This window comes from Perognathus longimembris, chromosome 28 (assembly GCF_023159225.1).
Source record: "Perognathus longimembris pacificus isolate PPM17 chromosome 28, ASM2315922v1, whole genome shotgun sequence".
In the NCBI taxonomy this organism is placed as follows: Eukaryota; Metazoa; Chordata; class Mammalia; order Rodentia; family Heteromyidae; genus Perognathus; species Perognathus longimembris.
The window spans coordinates 60,470,926-60,489,821 of record NC_063188.1 but is presented as its reverse complement, the minus strand read 5'-3'; the positions used below and the strand labels follow the sequence as shown (position 1 = coordinate 60,489,821).

Here is an 18,896-nt window from a genome sequence, read left to right as displayed (position 1 = left end):
TGAAACTCTGGCATTCCTGGAAGTTCACAGTAGCTGATAACTTAAACATAAGTGATTAGTAAAACATTCTTTTATATATAAACATTGAAGCGAAGGTGCTACCTTTGCGCTTACTTTTTTCAAACATTTTTATCATAAAACATTGGGGTTGAGTGTCAATACCCTCAACTCCTATCTTTTTTCCAATGGGACTCCCCAAGTCTAGCAGCAGGGGGAGAGGAAAGGAAGAAACACTGTGCAAAATTTCTTTAGTTTTTGTGCAACGCTGTGGGCAATATCGCCACGGCAAAACATTGTGCCATGAGGCACTCAAGAAAGAATCTAGAACGCAAACAAGGAAAGAAGCTCTGTTGCCTCCTACCGGTCTCCTGCCGTATGCAGTCATACTTTCCATATTTCCATGGAAGAGCAGAAGTCCAACATGGTCCTCCTTTTCCTGGAGAGAACAAGAAGAAAACATTTCTCCAGAGCGGGTGCTCTGGGTTTAGTTTTCCAATCTGGAAAAACACATATACAGTATTCCATCCCACACTGATTCAGGATGATTTAAAATTTCTTGATAATTAACATAAGCCTAACTATCCTCAATTAATCCTGGGGAATACCCCCCCCCCCTATTTTTTTTTTAAATTATGACACCGGCGGGTACCAGGCAGGGAATATGGGTGGAGGTTTCTTCTTCTGTAGCTACTTCCTGCTGTCAAGGGGGTGACACGTCATAATCAAGGGCTCCTCAGCCTGGGACCCTCCAGTGTGGCTGGCAAAAGTTCCCATCATTACCACAGAATGGCCACTGGGGCCAGAGAGTGCTATGGTTTCCTCTGGCATCTTGGGCATACCCAGAAGTTTCCAAGGCTGGTGCCTCCAGCGTTCAGGTCTGTGTTAGGGTGACGGCTATGAACGGCAAATTCCAAGGTGGTGATCTCAGCAAGAGATTTTATTCTGTCAAAAGAGACTTTTGAAAAGGTCAGGCAAAGTATTGACAAGTTCTTAGAGCTGGTTGGCATGAATGACGTAGAACATACCCTGGGCATAAGCCAGGAAAAGTTCCTTTTGGAGCATAAACCCAATTGTAAAGAGAACAGGTAAGGAGAAATGACTGAAAGAAGTGTTTAGTGATAGAAAACCAGTTTGGTGTAGCCAGTCAGAGGCAAAAAATAAATATATATACATATATACAACTGGCAGAAAAAGGAAAATGGACAGATATTACCTCTCTTGATTTCCCGGCTCTGATCCATTTTGAAAGGGTGAGACAAGGCAGCTCCCTTTAGGATAATATGACACCATTCTCCTCTCATTCCACTCCACATTCACATCTCCTGGACTGGCAGGACTTTCAGCATTTGTTGCTGGAATTGTATTTTCCCATCCGTATTTGAACTCGGGGCCTGAGCACTGTCCCTGTGCACTTTTGTTCGAGGCTAGTGCTCTACCACTTGAGTCACGGTGCTGCTTTCAGCATTTTGTTGGTTCTCTTTTGAGCCAAGCTATCAATCTGGCTCTTTGCTGGTTAACTGGCAGGTGGAATTTTAGAGAGATTTTTCTTTTGCCCAGGCTGGCTTTGAACTGTATTCAAGGAGTCTTAGTCATACAAGCCCTTTTTTTTTAATCTCCAATTGAGCAACAAGGAAAACAACAAGAGATAATCCATTTGTAACTCGTTGAGAACTGACCAAAAACTGCTTGTTAAGGTTTTGCTATAACACTTAGAGAACATGAGATGTATATGCCATCAACCTGAATCATGCCATTTAATCCCACTGGCAAGTGAAATAGAACACAGATAAAAGCAGTGTGGAATCCTCAGTCCCAGCAGTGGCTGCATCCCTCATCCCAATTTGGCAAGTTCCATGCCATGCGATAGAGAAATCTGGGCAAGGCTGCAATGGCATCTCTGGATAGACTGTCACATCTCGCTTTGGGTTGCCTGCAAAATTTCTATATAGATTGGTTGATATTTAACCTCCCCCCCAGCATTCCTGGCTCTGGTAGGCTGATGCCCTTCTGGTTTAAGCAGGGTGAAAAGATTTTCTTAATCACAAAATCCACCTGGCTAGCTCTGTGGCCACTAACATAACTATGGTGATTTAACTTGGAGTAACTGTTAGGAGAGGACTATTTATGAACCCAACTCTAATCTTGGGAGAAGATCATTAGTAGTGAAACCAGGCAGTTTGGGAACAGACTGTGGTGGCTCTCTGTCACAGTCCATGCAGCTAATACACACAAGTTGGACCTGTATCCTATAAAGCAAAATGTCAATTTTGGGTCAGGAAAATTTAGGTTAATAGTCACATTTGTATGAAATGATTTCAATTTCTTGATCTTGAGAGGTAATGAGAACACAGGAGAGAAAAAATGGGAAGGAAAAATCTTAATTTATGCCAAAGAATTGTCAGGACTAGATGCACACTTAACTTTTAACATACTGAATATAAAAATAACACACTGGTTTTACATCACTGTACTTATACCACATGTTGCATATTTGAAACTTATGGAACTTCTCTTAGGCCCATTTGTTTGCATCCAAACTTTGGGCTAAAAACCTATTTTGTTCTGCTTTTAAATCTTACCAACAACCACACACACAAACACAAACCCTGAGTGCTCTTAAAATTGCTTTTTTGATTGGCCATTTAAGTTTTCTGGAATTTCAGTGGCAAATAGTATTACTTTGCCTATATTCTAAAACCACGTGGTTAAATAGTAAACAACAAAAAAAGACCTTTTTAGCAAATCAAAAATTTGCACGTTATCTGAGAAGCCACATTTTGAGAAACCAGTTTAGCTCCCGTGGGGAGCTTAAGAGAGACAGGACATGAATACAGACAGTAAGCTCACAGAAAGACACTTTTTTTCTTTCAGCATCTGAATCGCAAGGCACCTTTAAAATGCAAGGCAAAAGTTACAGAGTTCAGAGTGGGGGCAGGGTTACCGAGAATCTATTGTCCTTCACATGCATTGACCAGCTAGAGAAAACAGGATTTAACCAACAACAGGCAGAACTTAACCGAATCTCTGAGCTTAACAAACATCAACCCTTTTTTTTTCTTTTTGCTTTAACTCCGTCGGCAGCTGCAAGGCTGCAAATGACAGGCGGATGCAGCAGGGGTCCTTTCACAGACCGCTCTGGGGCCGCAGGCAGGCTGCTCCGCAGCCGCCGCTGCCGCCATGTCTCCAGAGTCAGGGGCCTGCAGCCACCCACCGTTTCCCAAGTGGCGGAAAAATGCAGCGGCGGAACTGCGCTTCCGCCGCGCCTTGCTTGGCCCGCCATGCTTGGCTGACCAAAGACTTCCGCAGCAGAGGCCCGGCACTGCCCGAGGCCACGCGGGCCACAGCACACACCATTGCTCGCAAACGCCGGGCCGCGCGGAGCTCAGACTGCACTCTGTGCCTGGCCTGCGACCCATTCACAGATCGGGACCCAGAAATGCCAGGCGGGCGAGAGCACATGCAGCCGTCCCAGTGTTCCCCTGCTGTGTCTCTGCGGGACGCGGGCCCTGCTCCCTCCCCTGCCTGGCGCCAAATTGCCACGGCGGGGCAACTCCCAAGAGCCTATCCCATGCCTGCCTTCTCTCCACGCTTCTTCCCCATCTGGATGGGCATGACCCTCCTTTGAAAACCCACTTAGCGCAATCTGTAGGGTGGCTGAACCCCAAAATTCCCGGCCGTGCATTCCCGCCCCATGTGGGTGCCATAATGTCGGGATCTGAAAGATCCCTTTCTCCCCAATCTCCCGGGGAAAATGCTTGAACCCCAAAATCTATGAAAGAGCACTCGGCCTTGCCTTCCGCCGGCAGAAGGCCAAAGCATACTCTTATGGAAATATGCTAAGTTGAGGAAAGGTTGCTGAAGCCTCACCTCCCCCCATCCCCTCACATGTCAGTAGTGGAGGCCGAAGAAGGCATCAGGGAGACGCTGTGATGGTTGAATGGGTCTCAAAGGATTTAATTGGGAGGGGGGTTTATATAGCGGTAATGGCGGGAAAGAGAAGGACTTGGGCCATTGGCTAAGCCAGGCTGCCCATCAGGTGATGTCATGAAACTTCCTTTGTGGGCTGGACAACCCTATCATGGTGGCTTCTTTTCCGGTTGAGGGCGGAAGGTGGGAGGGGCTCCCTCCCACACTGTCCCAGGGCTGGGGGAAGGGCAGCGTCTTGCTCTTGGCACCCTTCCCCCACCAAGGCCAAAACTGTCCCCAACAGCCTATACTCTGAACTCAGGCAACAACAAATGCTGGAGGGGGTGCGAGGAAAGAGGAACCCTTCTCCATTGTTGGTGGGAGTGCAAATTAGTACAACCACTTTGGAGAACAGTATGGAGGTTTCTCAAAAAGCTCAATATAGACCTACCCTATGACCCAGCCATTCCACTCCTAGGCATCTACCCGGAACAGCAGGCCCCAAGATATCAAAAAGACATTTGCACTTCCATGTTTATCGCTGCACAATTCACAATAGCCAAAATATGGAAATAACCCCGATGCCCCTCCACAGATGAATGGATCCAAAAAATATGGTAGCTTTACACAATGGAATACTACATAGCAATTAGGAAAGGAAAAATATTGTTATTCGCAGGGAAATGGTCAGAACTTGAACAAATAATGTTGAGCAAGACAAGCCTAGAACACAGAAAATAAAGGGGCATGATCTCCCTGATATATGACTGCTAAGATGGGGTGACGGAGAGACAATAGAGACCAGGTCTGTGAAACCAAAAACTGCTTGTCAAATGGTATTTCCCACAGGATTGGGTCAGCGACCCTACATTATGTAACTAAAACCAAACAACTACTCAACATATAAAGGTCAAAAATTGACCTCTCAGTGGAATACAATAGCTCAAAAGCTATGTATGTACGTTTATATAAGACTACTGTCGACATATTGTCTAATGTCGACATTACATTTAAAGCCCTAGGCGAATTTCCTTTGGCGTATATGTATATGTTCTTGGTACATTGTGTATTGTATATATGTCTACCTGATCTAGGGAAGAGAAAGAAAAACAGGGTGTAAGATAGCACAAGAAATGTACACACTGCCCTACTATGTAACTGTACCCTTTTTGCACAACACGTTGTCAAATATTTTTTGTTTAATTAATAAATTAATTACAAAAAAAAAAGGAAATCATCGCAAGACATGGCTCAGGCATATCAAGATTAGGTGTCCAGTCAGTCAATTTTCATTCTTAAAGGCTATTCATCACATGGGCACTGTCCTAGTAAGATGTGGAATGGTAACAAAACTAAAACCAAGTAGCTAAATATTAACTTGGACTCATGCTAAATTTAGGAGGAAATCACAAAGGCTCATAGTTATGTGCATATGATCATATTACATGATGCTTATTGAAATGAACTCAAAGAAATGGAAACAAGAGGTTTTTTATTGTACCTTTTGTGTTTTTCCCCTTTTGTCACTTTTTAAAATTTCTGTACCTTATGTCTTGTATGTAAGTTTACTTGTTTTGGTGAGGGTAAGGGGGAGCACAGAAATAGTAGGACAAAGGGTGGACAAATGCTGCACTGATACCCACTAGACAATATGTTGAAAATGAACTATACAATTTGTGGGGGAAGGGAAGTCGAGAGGGAAAAAATTGGGAGAGAATGAGGGCAGAGGTGATATTGTTGAAAAAGAAATGTAATCATTACCTAAATTACCTAACTGTAACCCCTGTGTACCTCATCTTTACAATAAAAATTAAAAAATAATAGACTCCTGCTTTACAAATGAACTGCTGGATGTGCTTGCAAAACTAAAAATAAAATAATTTCCAAAATGTCAAGAGGTTATGATTATTGTATTTTATTTCAGGAAATTCCACTAGAAAGAAATGAAGTCCAATTTTAGTCGGTAAAGTTTTCATGTAGAAGCTAATGCATCAACTTGGAGAGAGTCTGGGAGATGACATTGCCCCAAAAGAAATGTACTCATTCCCTGAGTTATGAAATGGTAACCCCTGTGTGTGTCACCTTAATAATAGAATAAATTTCAGGGGCTGGGGACATGGCCTAGTGGCAAGAGTGTTTGCCTTGTATACATGAAGCCCTGGGTTCAATTCCCCAGCACCACATATACAGAAAACAGCCAGAAGTGGTGCTGTTGCTGAAGTGGCTGAGTGCTAGCCCTGAGCAAAAAGAAGCCAGGGACAGTGCTCAGGCCCTGAGTTCAAGCCACAGGACTGGAAAAAAATAGAATAAAAAATTTAAAATGAATGCATCAAATTTCATAAAAAATTAATTTTCCTCTAGCTATAACAAAATTGCCATTCACTTAGGTAAGTTTTTGCAAGTGGTATTTTTTTTCTGCTGGTCCTGGGGCTTGAACTCTAAGCCTGGGCACTGTCACTGAGCTTCTTTTTCTCAAGGCTAGCACTCTACTACTTGAACCACAACACCACTTCCAGCCTTTCCTGTGTAGTTTGTCAGAAAAAAAAGTCTCTAGGACTTTCCTGCCCAGTCTTGCTTTGAAATGTGACTCTCAGATCTATTTCCTGAAAGCATGAGCCACCAGTGCCTGGCCAAACTGTATTCTTGACCTGAAGAATCACTTTTTTAAATGCAGAGGAGACAGAGTGGACTTTAAAAAAAGAGCATTTAGGGCTGGGGATATGGCCTAGTGGCAAGAGTGCTCAACTCGTATACATGAAGCCCTGGGTTTGATTCCTCAGCATCACATATGTAGAAAATTGCCAGGAGTGGCTCTGTGGCTCAAGTGGCAGAGTGCTTGAGCAAAAAAGCAACCAGGGACAGTGCTCAGGCCCTGAGTTCAAGGCCCAGGACTGGCCAAAAAAAAAGCATTTTATATTTTTGAAGTGGCACCTATTAAAGACAGTCAAAATTTGAGACATGATTGCATAATCCATTCTTTAAAAGTTCACAGATAATGAATTTTAAGGCACTTTAAAAATTCTAGCTTTTTTTTTACTACCACTTGTAAAAGTGTCTCAAAGCCTCCCCCTCTCCGGGGGAAGGAATGATTAGTGTTGGCACCAGAGGATCCTACTTGCAAACACAGGGGAAGGTGTTATCTCCCAGGGGCATGCTTCCAGGGGACATGCTTTGCAGAGCCAAGCCGGTTGCTGGTCTCTTGCTCTCCAGCCTTCTGTGGGCTAAATGTCAGTACAGTCAACACAGGAATGGGCCTGGCTTAGGAGATTCTGGGAAAAGTACTTTGTGTCCTGGATGAGATACCGCACAGTTGGGAAGGCAGAAGTCCATCCCCATCTTGCTTGTAGAGGAGAGTATCAGCTGTGGAGTTACTCAGTGAACAGCTACTTGCCCCTGTAGTTCTGCAAAAGCATTCTATGATACAGAAACAGGGAAAACTGGATATGAGGTAGTGCTAAAAATGTAGTGCTTGTGACTGTGACAAGCTCACAGATTTGATATTTGGTCTTTTTCTTTAGCAAGTCAGCCAGCTGTAAAAGTGCTGGCCTCTGCTGGCCTCCTGTGCTATTCAAGTGCTTCAAGTTCCCAGCTCTGCCTTCTGATCAGAAGTCAGTACCTGGGAGAGTTCATTGTTGACACAGAAGGGATGTTGAGGCCAGCAGCCATGAACAGGCTAGCTAGTAAGCAGAAACTATATATCCACAATGGTTTTCTCAGGTCAACACTGCAAGATGGTATTATTGCAAGAACCAAGTCATCACTTGCCTCTGCTGGCCTGGTACTGTGGATAGTACCCTGAGTGTTGGAAAGGTGGGTAGCCACCAAAGTTAGGTGAGGCACACTTCACCCTGGTCCACTAGCCTCCATATTCCATGCTTTTACCTCAGTGCTCTTGACATAAGGCCTAAGAAACACCCTGCTGCCCTGGAAGTCTGTCATGGTCTGAAAGCTGTCTCCAAGAAAAAAAGTGCTTTTGCAAGAGGAACAGGTTAGAGGGGGAGGTATTAGGATTTTTTTTTCCGTGTGAAATATGTCTTTATTTTTTTTCTTTTTATTCAAAGTTTTATTATCAAACTGATGTACAGAGAGATTACAGTTTCATATGTTAGGCATTGGATACATTACTTGTACTGTTTGTTACCTCGTCCCTTACGCCCCCCTCCCTCCTCCCCCTTTCCCTTTCCCCCCATGAGGTGTTCAGTTCACTTACACCAAACAGTTTTGCAAGTATTGCTTTTGTAGTTGTTTTTCCTTTTTTTTTTTTTTACCATGTGTCTCTCAGTTTTGGTATTCCCTTTCAATTTCCTAGTTCTAATACCAGTATACATGTTTTCCAATATACTCAGATAAGATTACAGAGATAGTGTAGGTACAACCACAGGAAGGTGATACAAGAACATCATCAATAATAGAAGCTACAGTGACACATGGGACGTTGAAAGTAGTTACAATTGTGATATAACAATTGTTTCCATAACATGGAGTTCATTTCACTTAGCATCATCTTATGTGTTCATAAGGGTATAGCTATTGGGCTCTTGTGACCCTCTGCTGTGACTTGCCTAAACCTGTACTAATTATTCCCAATAAGGGAGACCATAGAGTCCATGTTTCCTTGGGTCTGGCTCACTTCACTTAGTATAATTTTTTCCAAGTCCTTCCATTTCCTTACAAATGGGGCAATGTCATTTTTTCTGATAGAGGCATAAAATTCCATTGTGTATATGTACCACATTTTCCTGATCCATTCGTCTACTGAGGGGCATCTGGGTTGGTTCCAGATTCTAGCAATGACAAATTGTGCTGCGATGAACATTGTTGTGCTGGTGGCTTTACTGTGATTTTGTTTGTGTTCTTTTGGATAGATACCCAAAAGTGGGGCTGCTGGGTCATAGGGGAATTCTATATTTAGCCTTCTGAGGAATCGCCATACTGCTTGCCAGAGTGGCTGAACCAGTTTACATTCCCACCAACATTGAAGTAGGGTTCCCTTTTGGCCACATCCCCTCCAACACTTGTTATTGTTAGTTTTCTTGATATAGGACATTCTTACTGGGGTGAGATGGAATCTCCATGTTGTTTTGATTTGCATTTCTTTTTTTTTTTGGCCAGTCCTGGGGCTTGGACTCAAGGCCTGAGCACTGTCCCAGGCTTCTTTTTGCTCAAGGCTAGCACTCTGCCGCTTGAGCCACAGCGCCACTTCTGGCCATTTTCTGTATATGTGGTGCTGACGAATTGAACCCAGGGCCTCATGTATATGAGGCAAGCGCTCTTGCCACTAGGCCATATCCCCAGCCCAGATTTGCATTTCTTTTATGGCCAGTGATGTAGAGCACTTTTTGATATGTCTCTTGGCCATTCTCATTTCCTCATCAGAGAAGTCTCTTTGTAAGTCTTTATCCCACTTGATGAGGGGGCTATTGGTTCTTTGCGGTTTTGTTTTGGAGGAAGGTAATTTTTTTAGTTCTGCATATATTTTAGATATGAGGCCTTTGTCCGTTGAATGGCCGGTAAAGATCTTCTCCCAGTCTGTGGGCTTTCTGTTTATCTTGCGAACTATGTCCTTTGCCCTGCAGAAGCTCTGCAGTTTGATGCAGTCCCATTTGTCCAACCTTTCTTTGATTTGTAGCCTTTCTGGGTCATTGTTAAGGAAGTTCCATCCTGCGCCAAGGAGCCCAAGTGTTTCTCCTACTCCTTCCTTTAGTGTTTTCAGGGTGTCTGTTTTGATTTCAAGGTCTTTAATGCATTTGGAGTTGATTTTGGAGCAGGGTTATATATAAGGATCTAGTTTTAGTTTGTTGCATGTGTTGAACCAGCATTGCCAGCACCACTTGTTAAAGAGGCTATCTTTCTTCCAAGCCATTGTTTTAGCTCCTTTATCAAAGATTAAGTAGGCATAGTTCTGTGGGTTCATTTCTGGGTCTTCAATTCTGTTCCATTGGTCTTCAGGTCTGTTCCGGTGCTAATACCAAGCTGTTTTTCCTACTATAGCTTTATAATACAGCTTGAAGTTGGGTATTGTATTGCCTCCAGCACTGTTCTTTCTGCTTAGGATTGTTTTTGCTATTCTAGGTTTTTGATTGTTCCATATGAATTTCTGGATTGCTTCCTCTATTTCATTAAAAAATGGTGTTGGGATATTAATGGGTATTGGATTGAATTTGTAGATAGCCTTTGGCAATATTGCCATTTTGATTATAATAATCCTCCCAATCCAGGAGCATAGGAGGTTTTTCCATTTCCTTAGTTCTGATTTAATTTCGTTTTTCAAGCTTTTAAAGTTCTCATCAAAGAGGTCTTTCACTTCTTTGGTTTAGGTTATTCCTAGGTATTTTATGTTTTGGGGGGCTATTGCAAAAGGAGTTGCTTTCCTGATTTCCGCCTGGGTCTTCGGGTTGTTAGCATAGAGTAAGGCCGTTGATTTTTGAGGGTTTATTTTATATCCTGCAACTTTGCCAAAGTTTTGGATCAGCTCTAGGAGCTTGGGCGTAGAGTCAATGGGGTTCTTTAGGTATAGGATCATGTCATCTGCGAAGAGACAAAGTTTAACTTCATCTTTTCCTATTTGGATCCCCTTTATATTTTCTTCTTGCCTAATTGCTCTGGCTAGGAATTCTAGTATTATGTTGAAGAGCAGGGGCGAGAGTGGGCATCCCTGCCTTGTTCCTGATTTTAAAGGGAAAGGCTTTAGTTTTTCACCATTTAGAGTTATACTTGCTGTTGGTTTGTCATAAACTGCCTTGATTATATTCATGAATGTTCCCTGGAATCCAAATTTTTCCAGGGCTTTTAGCATAAATGGGTTCTGGATTTTATCGAATGCTTTTTTCGCATCCAGAGATAAAACCATGTGATTCTTTATCTTGCTCCGGTTGATCTGGTGGATTACATTAATTGACTTGCGTATACTAAACCAACTTTGCATCCCTGGGATGAATCCAGTTTGATCGTGGTATATGATTTTTTTTTGAGGACCTGTTGAAGTCGACTGGACAGAATTTTGTTGAGAATTTTTGCGTCTATGTTTATCAGTGAAATTGGTCTATGGTCTTCTTTCCGTGATGAGTCCCTGCCAGGTTTGGGATGAGGGTTATGCTGGCTTCATAGAATGTGTCTGGTAGTGAAGGTTCTCTTTCAATTATCTTGAAGAGTTTGAGAAATATTGGTGTGAATTCTGTTTTGAAGGCCTTGTAGAATTCTGCATTGAATCCATCTGGATCTGGGCTTTTCTTGGATGGGAGATCATTTCTTGCCGTTTCTATTTCAATACTGGATATGGGTCTGTTTAGAAGGTTTAAATCTTCATGGTTGAGTTTGTGGATATCAATTTTTTTCTAGGAAATCATCCATTTCTTCCAAGTTCTCGAAGTTGTTGGCATAAAGGTTTGCAAAGTAGTCCCTTATTATTTTCTGAATTTCGGTTATTTCTGTGGTGATGTTACCTGTTTCATCTCTTATCTTGTTTATTTGAGTGTGCTGCCTTCGTTTTTTGGTCAGGTTTGCCAGGGGTCTGTCTATATTGTTCATTTTTTCAAAGAACCAACTCTTTGTTTTGTTGATTCTTTCGATGGTTTTTTCATCTCTAGTTGATTTAGTTCTGATTTGATTTTAATTATTTGCTTCCTTCCATTGACTTGGGGTTTGGCTTGTTGTTCTCTTTCTAGGAGATTAAGGTGCTTCCTTAAATTATTGAGTTGCTGTTTCTCCAGTTTGTTGATGTATGCACTCAGAGATATAAACTTTCCTCTGAGTACTGCCTTTGCTGTGTCCCAAAGGAGCTGTTACTTTGTGTCCTCAACTTGGTTGAATTCCATAAACATTTGAATTTCTGTTTTAATTTCTTCAATGACCCACTGATGGTTCAGCAGTGTGTTGTTTAGTCTCCATGAATTGTAGGATTTTCTGTGGTGGCTGTTTCAGTTGAGCTCTAATTTTATTTCCTTGTGGTCTGAGAGAATGCAAGGAATGGTTTTGATACTTCTGAATTTGTACAGATTTTCTTTGTGCCCTAAGATGTCATCTATTTTGGACAATGTTCCCTGTGCTGCTGAGAAGAATGTGTATTCTGTTGTTGTTGGGTGGAATATTCTGTAGATGTCGGTTAAGTCTATTTGGTTTATGGAATTATTAAGATCTGTGGTTTCTTTGTTCAGTTTTTGGCGTGTTGATCTGTCCAGAGGTGATAGTGGAGTGTTAAAGTCCCCAACTATCAATGTGTTTGGGTCTATGGTGTTTCTGAGTCAGTAGAGTTTGTTTGATGAAGTTGGGTGCTCCTGCATTTGGTGTGTAGATATTTAGAATGGTTATATCTTCCTGTAGGAGAGATCCCTTTACCAGTATGTAGTAGCCTTCTTTGTCTCTTCTTACCTTTTTAAATTTGAAGTCAATTTTGTCTGATACTAGGATTGCAACTCCAGCCTGCTTATGGGGGCCATTAGCTTGATAGATTTGATTCCAGCCTTTCACTTTTAGAAGATGTTTACTTTTGCTGGATAGATGTGTCCCTAGGAGGCAGCAGAAAGATGGATCTTGATTTTTGATCCAACTAAAGAGCCTATGTGGTTTGATTAGAGAATTAAGTCCATTAATGTTGAGAGTTAAGATTGAGAGATGATCATTTGTTCCTTTCATTATCACTATGTTGTTTAAAGCTGTGTCTTCCCATTTCTTGATCTGATGTTTACTATTTAGGGTTCATTTCTCTGTCTGTATTGGGATCTTGATTATTTTCCCTGTATAGTACATGTTTGAGGATTTTCTGTAAAGCTGGTTTTGTGGAGATATATTGTTTCAGTTTTTCCTTACTGTGGAAGACTTTTATTTGACCTTCGGCTATGAATGAGAGTTTGGCTGGGTACAGAATTCTTGGTTGGTAGTTATTTTTATTTAGTGTTTGGTACACTTCATTCCAGGCTCTCCTTGCTTTTATGGCCTCTGCTGAGAAGTCTGGGGTAATTCTGATTGCTTTTCCTTTATATGTGATTGTTTTCTTCTCCCTAACAGCTTTACGGATTCTTTCCTTGTGCTCTACTGATCCTGTTTGATCACAATGTGTCGGTGGGATGTTCTATTCTGGTCGGGTCGGTTTGGGGTTCTAAATACTTCTTGTATCTGTATAGGCCTTTCCTTCTGAATATTTGGGAAGTTCTCAGCTAATATTCTGTTAAATAGGTTGCCTATCCCATCAACCTTTCTCCAAGTTTTCTTCAATACCTATTATCGTTAAATTGGGCTTCCTGATCGTTTCTTGAATCTCCTGTAGCGATCTGTTTTGTTGATTGGACTGGATTTGTATTGATTTTTGATCTTTCTCCATAGAATCTAAGGAATCTTCAGCTCCTGAAATTCGATCCTCTGCTTCAGTTAGTCAGGACTGTAGGCTAGCTACTTGATTTCGAATCTCTTTTGCTTCTGACTGGTCTTTCCTGGTGATCTCCATGTCATTTTTTAGGTCTTGTATGGACTTCTTTACTTCATTAACTTCATTACTTTGGTTTTGATTGTTGTCTCTCAAATCTTTAAGCTGGGTAGCTGTCTTTTCATTTGACTCTTGAAGTTCATTTATCTTTCTATTTGTGGATGCCATGATATTCTCCATTAATTTTTGCTTTGCCTCCTCACGGTCTAGAAAATTGACTGAAGAGATTCAAACTTTTCATTTATCATGTTTATCAGTAGACTTTGTAGAGCATTTTGGGGGTTCTCTTCTATGTCTTTGATTGACTGCTCTGCTTCCTGTTTGTTTTGAGTGGGGGATAAGACTTCATTGTTTGCCATCTTTCTTGTGTTCCTTCTGCCCATTTGGATTGGGAATGCCAGTCTACCAGCACCTGTGAGCACCATTTAAGAACCAAAGCAGCCCTTACCAAGCGCTGTTGTGTAAATCTTACAAGTTCACAATTATATACAGATACCTTTTATACCTATCTATAAAATTAGATTTGGTGTTCCTAAAGAATACAATTCAATATAACATCCGATCCTGGGCCCTGTATTTAGTAGTAACTTATTTACTGTTACAACCCTATATGCAATTCTTGTTTTTATATTAAGTTCTTTTAGGAGTGGCTTTCTCTATGAACCCCTTTGATTCACTCGGATTAAGCTGGGATACCCTCTATCTAATAACCAGAAGTCAATGGAACCTGGAGGTCTAGGCAGTAAGTCAGGAGGGTAAGTTGGAGGTAGTAAAGAGAATAGAGTAAAATGTATTGGGGGGGTGGTGATTTTGGTTTAGTTTCAGTGACGTGGAATTGTGGAGAAGAGTAGAATCAGTAGAAAGAACAAGGTTAAAATGATAGACAAGGGAGAGTTAGCAGAAAAGAGTGGAGGTGTTATTCATAGGAAAGTAATTTTTTTTTTTTGGCCAGTCCTGGGACTTGGACTCAGGGCCTGAGCACTGTCCCTGGCTTCTTCCCGCTCAAGGCTAGCACTCTGCCACTTGAGCCACAGTGCCGCTTCTGGCCGTTTTCTGTATATGTGGTGCTGGGGAATAGAACCTAGGGCCTCGTGTATCCGAGGCAGGCACTCTTGCCACTAGGCTATATCCCCAGCCCAGGAAAGTAATTTTTAAAGAAAGAGAATGCAAAGAGAGAAGTAAAGTAAAAATACTGGAAGACAGATGCACAAAACAGAGAAAAATTATTTTAAAAAAATATAAAAAGGAAAAAAGAAAAAAAACAAACAGAAAAGGAACAATCCAAACTAACAATCAAACAAAAAAAACTTGATAAAACAAACCGGTAAAAATGGAAAACAAACAAAAAACCAACGATGTTTCAGAAGTGAAAAAATTAAAAAGAAATTTAAAAAAAAAGTTTAAAAACTGTTTGAAAAGAAAAAAAAATGGAGTCCTCCTTGTTTGGGTAGTCTTTCTCCAGTCTCTGGTTTCCTTGTGATAGTCCGCAGTCTATTTTCCTGATTGGCTGGTTTGACTTGATTTCAGTTTGCAAGGGTTGGATCTGTTCTGACCCTTCTCCCTTGTTGCTGCAATCCTGGGTCTCTGTGGTTCGCACAGCTTGCAGGCAGGCCTTGGGCGTCCTCTGTAGATGGGGACGTGAGCAGTCTCGGGAAGTCACTCCTCTGTCTGCTGTGGGGCCGCTGCCTTTGATGCCTGGCTTTGAATAGGCTGTGGACTCAGCAGGACAGGGCGCCTCTGGGCTGTTTTACCCGGCTGACAGTTGCTTGCCTGGGGGAGTCGGCCTCCTTGGCAGAGGTGGCTAAGGAATGCAGCTCCGTTATGGGCTGGGAATTGGGCTTCCTCTGTGACGGGACCATTTACCTGTCCCAGGAAATGTTTGTTCCCCCGTCTGGTGTTTCCTTGCCGCCGGGAGCTGCTGGCCACTTTCGCTTTAAATTTATAAATTCCAGCGTGCAGGGTGGGGCACCTCTGGCTAAGCCAAGGCCCAGGACATGCCTCCCGCCTGGGCAGGGGGCGTTCTCCTGGGCGGAGCTGGTTCTCACTGGTCGGTCCCTCTTGCCCTTTTCAAAGATGGCTCCTTTGACCTCGCTTTCCCCAGGCCTGCTTTAGTTCCAATCTGGTCTGACCCTATACGGCGTAACGCTGCCCGGAGCTCAAATCTGTGTTTTCAGATGAGCAAAGTGGATTTTTCCTTCCTGGCCAGAATCCCTGTACTGTTAGAACTTACTCTGGCTGTCTTTCTAGGAGTAAACATTTCTATAGGGTGAGAAAACTGTGATGTCGGAGGGAGCTCAGCTAGGGCTCTGCTGCTCCTCCGCCGTCTTCCCAGAAGTCCTCCTATGAACAATTTTTGTTCTTATATTAAGTTCCTTTTGGATTGGCTTTCTCTATGAACCCCTTTGTTTCACTCGAATTAAGCGGGGATACCCTCTATCCAATAACCAGGCATCAATGCGATCTGGAAGACCTAGTAGTAAGTCAGGACGGTAAGTTAGAGGTAATAAAGAAACTAGAATAAAATGTATGGGGGGTGATGATTTTGGTTTAGTTTCAGTGGTGTGGAAATGTGGAGGAGAGTAGAATCAGTAGAAACAACAAGGTTAAAATGATAGACAGTGGAGCGTTAGCAGTAAAGAGTGGAGATGTTATTCATAGGAAAGTAATTTTTAAAGAGAGAATACATAGAGAGAAATAAAGAGAGAATTCTGGAAATGTTATTTTCAAAAAATAAAGTAAAAAGGGAAAACAGAATAAAACAGAAAAAGAAAAAAGAAAAACAAAGATCAACTACAACAACAACAACAACAACAAAAAACCAAAAAAACAAAAAAAATGATAGAACCAACAGGTGAAAATGGGAAACAAAAACAAACCAATAATATTTCAGAAATGAAAATATAAGAAAAAAATAAAAATAAAAATGAAAGCTTAAAAATCTTTTGAGACAGAAAAAAAGTCTTCTTTGTTTGGATGGACTTTCTGCAGTCTCTGGTTTCCTTGTGATGGTCTGTAGTCTATTCTGCCACTTGGCTGGTTTGATGTGCCTTCAGTTTGCAGGGGTGGATCTGTTCTGACCCTCCTCCCCTGTTGGTGCAATCCTGGGTCTCTGTGATTCCCACAGCTTGCAGGTAAGACTTGGGCGTGCTCTGTAGGTGGGGACTTGAGCGGTCTCGGAAGCCGTGGCTCCTCCCATCTGCTGTGGGGCCCGCTGTCTTTGATGCCTGGCTTTGAATAGGCTGCGGACTCAGCAGGGCGGGGCGACTCTGGCCTGGTTTCCCAGGTTGAGTCACTTGCCTTGGGGAGGTTCCACCCTCCTGGGTGGGGCAGCCTTCTGGGCAGAGCTGGGTATGGAATTCAGCTCTGTTTCGGGCTGGGAATTGGGCATCTAAATGGGACCGTTTATCTGTCTCGGGAAGTTTGTTCTCCCGTTTGGCAGTTCTGTGCAGCCAATAGCTGCTCCCTGCTTTTGCTTTTCAATTTAGGAATTCCGGCGGGCAGGGCGGGTACCTCTAGCCGGGCGGAGGCCCAGGACACGCCTCCCACCTAGGCAGGGGGCATTCTTCTGGGTGGAGCTGGCTCTCACTAATTGGTCCCTCTTGCCCTTCTCAAAGATGGCCGCTTTGTCCTCACTTTCCCCAGGCAGGCTTTAGCTCCTGTCTGGTCTGACGCTTTGCCAGTGTCAAAGATGGCGCTTTGCTCTTGCAGTTGGGGGAGGAGCTGCTCTTTGGGCGCGAGTGAGGCTGTCTTTCGTGGGAGTACTCACGCTGTCTCTGAGATTTCAGCCCATCCGTGCTCAGCCTGCGATCTGTATGTATGCTGCCGTCTGGAGAATTTCTCCCTGGTCTCCGTTGAGCTGCGCGGAGTGTGCAGCGCGATGCCGGCGCCCGCACTAGTGTGGCGTTGGGACTCCACCCGGAGCTCGAATCTGTGATTTCAGACCAGCTAAGGTGATTTTTCCTTCCTGGCCAGAATCCCTGTACTTTTAGAACTTATTTGAGCTGTCTATCTAGCGGTAAAAGTTTCTCTGGGGTCGGAAAACTGCGCTGTTGGAGGGAGCTCAGCTAGGGCACTATTGCTCCTCTGCCATCTTCTCCCAATCTCCTTAGGATTTTTTTTTTAAAACTCAAATCCATCTGCCATCCAGGGCACAATTTGGTCCGTGGAATACTGAGAGGAGGAGGCACACTGCCTCCTGGGAACAATTAACCATTCTTTTTGGCTTGGGCAGTGTCAAAGAGCTGAGCAGCCTTCTTACACAGTAGAGACAACCAGTAGATCTGGGGAGCCATGAGGAAGCTGTTAGCCACATTGCAGTGGCAAGGGATATTGAATGGAACTTGTAACAGGCTTAGTCCTGTTTGCTGGCCATAGGACCAGTACTTGAAGGGGAAAAGAAGGATCCGACAGATAAGGAAGGTGACCAATGTGAGGATTCCGTTCACCTTGTAGAGAAGGGTATGCTGCTGCTTGTGCTGAATCAGAATTCTGCTCAGTGATACAAATGGAGTGCTCAGTTCTGCTGTGAAGATGCAGCCAACAAAGAAGTCCCCAAGGTCTCCCCAGAGCTTCTGTGCAACTGGCACCAAGATTAACAGAATGACTAAATGGTGAATGATAATGAGGCAGTTTTGACTCAGGAAGTTTTGAAAAATGAGGGTGCATCTGAGGTTCTGGTAGCTGGTTTGGCACCACTCACAAAGGTACATGGCCCAATGTCATAAACCATGTATGGAATCACAAATCAGACATATTCCCTGGCAAGCCAGTGCCTGTCTGAGATCACGTTGCTGCAGGAGCAGACGATGAGGATCCCTGACCCGGTGGCCAGTACAGCCTACACTGAAGAAACCACCCGATCATCACGCAGTCAGAGAAGTTCTATTTGGGCCACGAGCGGCGCAGCTCCCAGGTGCTGAGCGCTGTCGGGGATGGCTATACCTTTAAGACCTGGGGTTGCTTGGCTGTTAGCCACTCCTACCTTCTCCCCGGGTCTGGAACCTCCCCTAGAAGAGTGAGCTAAGCCAGCCCCGCCCTCCGTCTGTAAGCATGTGTGCCACCATGGCCCCAGCCTGAGCCCAGGGGCCCGGTCCCGGGGGGACTGTGATCTCCACCTCTGTGGGAAGTTCCGTGACATCACCGTGATGGACAGTTCATCAGCCAATCGTTAATACCCAGTTAGTCCCTCCTCTTCCTGCCGCCATTACTGTTATATAACCCCCCCCCCCAATAAAACTTAGGGAAGCTCCTGAAGCTTACTCCTAGATGTCCACGTGTACCTGGCCTCCTTGGCAAGTATGGGGGGGGAGGGCATTCTCACGGTCACACCTGGTCCAGAGCTTACCTGTGGCCCTCGCTCCAGCATTACTTCCTACTGGCCAGAGGCTATGCGTGAGAGCGAAAGGGGAACAGGCGGATGGGGCAAATAGGCCTGGGATCTCCACGGAAGGGGGTTTAAAGTTAGCCCGGCAGAGCGTGAAGAGCCCCGGGAAGAAGAGCGTGCCCAAGGCCAGTGTTAGCAGCATGGGTGCTCGGGGTCTGGCCAACTCCCTCGGTGCCACTTGGCGTGGCT

General features: G+C 43.6%; 1 pseudogene; it reads right to left on the bottom strand.

Annotated features, from left to right (window-relative positions):
- Positions 1-17,529: 17,529 nt before the first annotated feature.
- Positions 17,530-18,849, bottom strand: LOC125343406 (annotated as a pseudogene).
- Between the last annotated feature and the right edge of the window lie 47 nt (positions 18,850-18,896).